Source organism: Pieris napi, chromosome 2, assembly GCF_905475465.1.
Source record: "Pieris napi chromosome 2, ilPieNapi1.2, whole genome shotgun sequence".
In the NCBI taxonomy this organism is placed as follows: Eukaryota; Metazoa; Arthropoda; class Insecta; order Lepidoptera; family Pieridae; genus Pieris; species Pieris napi.
In genome coordinates, this window is record NC_062235.1 from 1,982,744 (window position 1) to 1,990,062 (window position 7,319).

Genomic DNA, 7,319 nt, shown 5'->3' on the forward strand with positions numbered 1-7,319 from the left:
GGGTTTATATCGAATGTGTTATTTTATTGAATGTGGATAAAAAATAGTGCGTGCGTACAAAGTCAGAAGTGAAACTTCTTTGTAAATTAATTATTACTAAGGTTAAGGCCCAATACATGATCATGTACCAGTATATGATCACTCCATGTATTTGTATATCTATATTCACACTGTTTACACACTGTGTACGTGCTAATGATAATATAAATAAATAAAAATCTGCATTTACTGCACAAGACGTTATGCGACAGAATTGCCATCTAATGTTCTAATATGTAACTACTAAACGAATACATCAACCAATAGCGTGTATTTTTTCTCGATCTCCTTTACTCTCTCCCTCGATCTTTCTCACTTCTCTTCGTTTGGATGATTAAGGAGGGAGCTTGTAGATTGATTATCAGAATGCCAAATCGTAAAATAACTGCTTTACGACTGATTTGAGCCCGACCGCCGCTGCGAAAACCGCTGTGAGAGTTCGAAAAGTGAGTTACAGAATCGCAAGGCAGCATTATGGACCCCTTTTGTGTAAAGGCCTCCAACTTTCCATTTTTATGTTCTTGGATTAGCTGTTCTTTCCACCGCTGGAAAAAAAAAGTGGGAATACCACTAAAGCAATGGACTTGTCGCAGTCAGCTTTCATAAAACTTTGGAAATTATTATCAAATTTGCCGTTTCCCGACGCTATATTGACAGTTTGGTATAGGTAGCAAGTAGAACTAAATACAAATGAACAGGATTGGCAAGTAATGTAACGCCTTTTGCCTAGCTGTTTAATCTGGCTAAACATCATTCAGGCCGGTAGTTGAACGGCGCTGTTTAGTAAAGAGGCTAGACTGTGGATTGAACGGCTAATTAAGCTACTTGGCTGCGACATGCTGACGACATAGTTATGGTTTATTGGGAGAAATGGATAAAAGAAGCTAAGAACAGATCCTCTGTTAACTTAATGTAATTATTTAATCAATTATCGTCTAAAATTCGAAATATTAGCGTGTTTAACCAATTTAAAAGGGCATTAAAGATACATATCAGAATGAGCCTAGTAAATAAGTTCGGCTGCCTAATAGCGACGTGTATCTCGTTCGTATATATGAAGTTTCTCATGTAAAGAAATAACATTTTTGTAATGAGAAATAAAGTTCTTTGAACATTATGTAATTACTTGAAAAACTTTGGTTCCTGATGTGGTCTTATAATCAATTTGAATGTTATCGTAAGAGATAACAGCTTCGATTAACTTTAAATGTTACACGTAGAGAAAGTTCAAGGAAATAAAATAAACTGGAAAATCTAGAACCTAATGGGAACTACCCAGTTATAAATACTAGGAATATCTAATTTGTTCTAAATTCATAATATTATGGAGGAGACGCTGTGTTATAATAATAATTATTGGTAGATATTAATTTAAGACCAAACTCGATTAATTTCGGGTTTTTACAATGGGCATATCGAAAAAACTTGTGGTTTTGGTGTTACATGAGGCATAAGTCAAAACCTGTTCTGATCAGTAAGCCTGGGGTTCGGGTTCGACGCTCGGTAGGTTCACAAAAAAAATTACATTAACTAAAAGTTTCCAAATCAAGGGCACAGACGGGTGACAAAACCCGGCAAGGAACTCTCCGCCACGTATTTAAATTAGCAAGTTCTTGATTATCTGCCTCTGGTATCTTCTTTTCGATCATCGCTGGTGGGTTCGGTGAATTTTAACCTAAAGACCAAATATCGGATCCCATCAGCTTGCCAGTCATCCACTTCTTAGATTATAATACTTAGGACGTCTAAAGGCATTTTAGAAGGACTTTAGCCGGTTAATCTTTTGTCCTATGCAGCGTACCATCGTACTCTCAAGCCAACAGAAAAACAGGACAATGAGAGTGTCTATCGGATGAGTATCAGATCATCAGATGAACCTCCTACCCGTTTGCCTCTTCTGCAAATTGGTGGTTAACCTACTTGCCTTAAAATCTACACACTGATGAAGAAATGCCCCATGAGATAACGAAAATTGTTGCAGCGGTCGTTGGTAAAAAACAAAGCCAGTTGGCAAATTACCAAAAAAATAATCAGTTTATCGAAAGTTCGCGTAAGTGCCAAGTTGTATTTTGGAAATAAGGCTATATTACTACGGAGAATTCTAATGGTGCAAAAATTTATGAAAACGGTCCAATAGAATATCCAAATATTTTACTGAAGTTATTTATATTGTATGAAAATTCGGCAAGTATGCTACATCATTCCAACGATAAGGCGTGGTCAATGTTCATTGTTACCTCTACTGTTGACTTGCAGCTCAATGGTAAGCAATACTTGGACTTAACTTGATATTAATTAATTATTAAATGGTAGCCTCAGGAGATACTCGATAGGTTCATAGTAAGGTCTGTTTAACCTCGTTTATCTATTTCTCTATCTTCACTTATATAATAACCTCCTCCTTCGATTAAAGTCGGTTCATTACGCGTTGAATTAAAAAATCAAAAACCAGCTGATGACTCGTCCTACAGAAATAACTTTATAAAAGTCAACATCCGTTAGAACAACGTAAATGAAACGCATATAATTCAAAATTTAAATATGGAAACTCAAACAAGTGCCACCCATGCACTAAGCAGTATAAATAATGCATTTTACTGCAGTATTGTTGTGGTAATTAACTATTTAGCCCACATGCCCACTTCGGGGTGAAAACACCGAGATTTGTATGCACTTTTGACAAGGGCACGTCATGTTTATCCACGCTCATTTCCTGTTTTAGAAATACGTGAATTTTAAACACGCCGTTAACATAACTCTATTGTTTTTGGAACAACAAATTTTTCATACTTTCTCGTTAGCGAAAAGCATTCGTAGTTTGAATTTCGAATCACGTTTAGCGAGATGAAACTAGCCGATATAATGTGTATACGTTATTTTGATTCTAGGAATCGGGAGTGATTTGCACGCACAAAATTGTTGGACTTTGACCTCTTAAAGTATGTATAACTAAGGTAAGGGGACTTATTGGTTTTACATAATATGTAGTAGTGTGTATGACTAAAAACTATTAGTAATTTTTTAAATTTATTTCACGAACTCTGAGGAAGGAAAACCTAAAAATCTGTGTTTTTGTAATTGTGATCGTGATTGTGAGCGTGACGCTTTTCGTCGAATAAAACGTCATTACAAATAAATCTTAAAACCTTTAATAATTGTCTATATATACAAAAACAATAAATAAATCAGAGGCTACAACCTTTTAGGTCTGGGTCTCAGATTTCTGTATCCGTTTAATTAGTCAATCTAATAGGCAAGTAGGTGATCAGCCTCCTGTGCCTGACACACGTCGTCGACTTTTTTGGGTCTAAAACATGCCGGTTTGCTCACCATGTTCTACTTTATCATTCGAGCGAATGTTAAATGCGCACACAGAAAAAAGTCCATTGGTGCATAGCTAGGGGGTACGACCTCAGGGATGAGAGTCGCACGCTGAAGCCACTAGGCCAACACTGCTCACAAATTAATATATTGCGATATAGACATGTATTGGATTTATACCGTAGTAATCCTATAATAGACAAGAAAACGAAAATTTTCTTGGCACGATGCAACTATTAGGTTTACACGCATAGAATATAAATACGCAGCGGTAACACAGATAACAAACAAATATTTATTACTCAAACGCAAGATAATGTCGTAATTTGTTTTATGTATGTGTATTGTTTTCGATATGAATAAAATGTAGGGAAATAAACCAGATGCATATAACCTCATTTATGAACAATAGACAAGATTCAATGACAATAGTCTATGATTTTGACCACCTCAGTAGCATTGTCTATAAGGCCCGTGTAATATAACATAAATTCGACTTGAACCTAGTTTCAAGAGCTGTCAAAACATTTCTTCTGTATGAAGTTTGACATTTTTGACAACGCTAAAGAATTAGAATGTAGACAATTCAATATGACGTATGTCAATGACAGTGCTATGTTAATATGCCTTATTTATTTATTGAAGTTAACCACATCATACAAAATTCTATATTGACAGTATATTATGTTACAAGCTATATTTTCTAAAATTATACTCACTACTCAGCCAGCCATTGGCCCCCACAATGAGAAAATCCTGTACTAATGAATGCAAGGTGTCGAGAATCTTTGAATACTTTCAATGCTTTGCGAATGGATCGCATATAATGGATTTCATATATACCGTATTCAATATTATTTCTAAGGCAATTTCTGCCATGCACCACCACTATGTGAAACCAGCTGCCCACTAAAGTATTTCCAAACCAATTCGACTTAGGGTCCTTCAAGCGAGGACATCTTTCTGGCCGCTAGTTAAACGACGCCGCTTAGTTAAAAGGCTAGGCTGTTAGTTGAACGGCTAATTAAACTAGTTGGCTGCGACATCTATATGAGTACATTAACTTGACAGTGTCTCTACTTACCTTCAGACAGTTAATTTATCCCTTATACTGCGTTTCCTGCGTCTCTCGATCGTTATACTAATTGACATAAATCTAGAACACAGATATTCTTGTGATGTGTGGGACATGATTAGTCGCAGTGGAAATACCTCTGGGTTCACACCACGGGTGGGATGAAAAATCAAATATATTTTGTACTAGCTGGCCTGGCGAACATCGTACCGCCTAACAGTCGATTCTTTATTTTTTTAAATACTTATTCTGCTATTCGGGACAACGGTCTAGCTAGTAAGATAAAAAAAGTTGATAATACAACAAATAAATTCTGTCAAAAAATAAAAATTTACCTTCCCGGAACCCCTCCACTAACACTTGAACTTTATGATATGGTATTAAAGTTCAAATGGCCTTTAAATATTATTACGAATATTTTGTTTTTTGAATTTTTGTTTTGTTGTTTTTATGGGAATATATAAAAGTGTTGTTTTTAGACTTTTTCACTCAATTTTTTTTAATTTTTCTCCGTGAGAACCATCCTCGTACTTCAAGGAATATTATAAAAAAAGAATCAGACAAATCGGTCAAGCCGTTTTCATGTTATGTCGTGACAACGGAAAACGGGTTTCATTTTTATATATAGATTATATATTTCAGATGACAAATGACAGATTACTGCAATGCGGTAACCATTTACATTTATCACATACAATACATACAAAATAAAAAAATCAGTGCCGCTACAACCTTTTTAGGTCTGGGCCTCAGATTTCTTTACCTGTTTCATGATCATTTGTTAACAGGCTAGTAGGATCAGCTTCCTATGCCTGACACACGTCGACTTTTTGGGACTAAGGCAAGCCGGTTTCCTCACTTTTTCCTTCACCGTTCGAGCGAAAGTCAAATTCGCAGAAAGAAAGTCCATTGATGCACAGCCGGGGTCGAACCTACGACATCGGGGATGAGAGTCGCACGCTGAACCCACTAGGCCACTGCTCTAAAAAACAAAAAAACATCACACAGTAATAGATTAAAATATTTACAAAAAGACTAATTATTTCTTACAATATATATACTGACATAAAGCAGACCTTTGACAGTTCGTTAATTATTTTCATACTTTGTGTCATGTGTGCCGTTTTCGAGAGGTCAGTAATACAATAACCTCAGTAATATGTAATACAGTGATGCACACTTGGGGAATCAAGATATTCAGGGCGATTTTAGATTACATTGATTTAGGGCGATATTTAGGAGCTACATTCAACGATTTTTTTATGTTTTAAAAACCTCACGATTCCATACAATTTATATAAAGCCTAGATAGCGTACAAACAAAACCATATATAAACTCCAAACGGGGCAATAACTGAAATACCAAAAAGATATTCCCTTTGGAGTAAAGACTCTTGAGCCGTGGGGTTCAAATGCACAGGCGCTAATTGAGATGGTAGATAGTACCGGTGACCCCAGAGCTGGAGCTTTCTTCAACGAATAAGTATTTACAATACGGCGAGGAAATGCTGCCAGAATTAAAGGTACACTGCCACAGGGACCAAACTTTTTAAATTTGTTTAGATTTTATATTTATTAATTTTTAATTATTATGTTAAGAATATTGTAAATACTGTATATTTGTGTGTTAGAAATAAATATTATATTTTTGTTCTAGTTTGTATTGTATTTACACGCTTTATATTAGCTTTACCTGTATGTGTGTATGACGTATGTATTATGTAACCGACTCCTTCGGACTCGATTTTGACCTACTTTAAACGGACAGATTTTATTCAAATTTTGCGCACCTGTCAAAGATCGATGACAATGCAATAATCCGAAAAAAAAATTAAACTAAAAAATTAAAAATAAATAATAGTTTAAAAAAACTAAAAAACACGCTTTTAAAGCACATCAAACTAAAAAGTGAAAAATAATTCCTAATTTAGGCTGAAAATGGTAATGAACAAAAAATACTGGTATTATTGTGAAAAAGCGTGGGGCGCTCTGTGCCATATTTTTCGTCTATTTTTTTAAACTATTTTTTTTTAGTCCTAGAGGCAACATTCTGTAGAAGATGGCATACTGTAAGTGCTGCACACTTCCGATGCGATTGCGACCAACTACATTGTAATTCGTAAGTTACACACGCGTCTCGAACCGTTGCCCATTTACAAATGTATAAGATTTAATACTTTTATTTTGTGAACCGTTATGACGTTTCGTGAATGATAACCTCAAAACATGCTTTCCCTCTACATTAAAAGCCTAAATTTTGTAAAAAAACATATGTGAGGTTGTGAAACTTCGTAATAAAAAATGGAATGTTTTTGAAATCTAATATACTTACATAAATTACGCGTCACGTTGTTTGTCCGCTATGGAGGACTACTAAACTGCTTAACCGATTTCAATCAAATTTGCACACCGTGTTCAGTTTGATCTAACTTAAAAGATAGGATAGCTTACATATATATATGAATATATATAATTCTACTGTACGTGTGTATGTCTGAACTCCTCTTAAACGGCTGGACCGATTTGATTGAATTTTTCTGTATGCGTTATGGCGCCCTGGATGGTTTAGATTCACAAATCAGCCCGGTGTATGACGCTGCAGTAGGTACTTTCATACTTTGTTTAATATCCTAATCGCTTTAAATATCATGCAGGACAACGTCTGTCGGGTCCGCAATGCATTAAAGATTGTAAGATTTGGGAAGTAGAAAACACCTGTGTCAGGGTTCCCAGCTCTTCTATAACAATATTAACTGGCTTGTGACGCATTTATCTCTAAAATCATATATACATAGTTTTTTTTAAATAACTAAATGATTTGCTCATGTGACAGACTTTTTACCCCAGGCAGACTCGAGCAAATGATTTAGTACCGATTTTACAG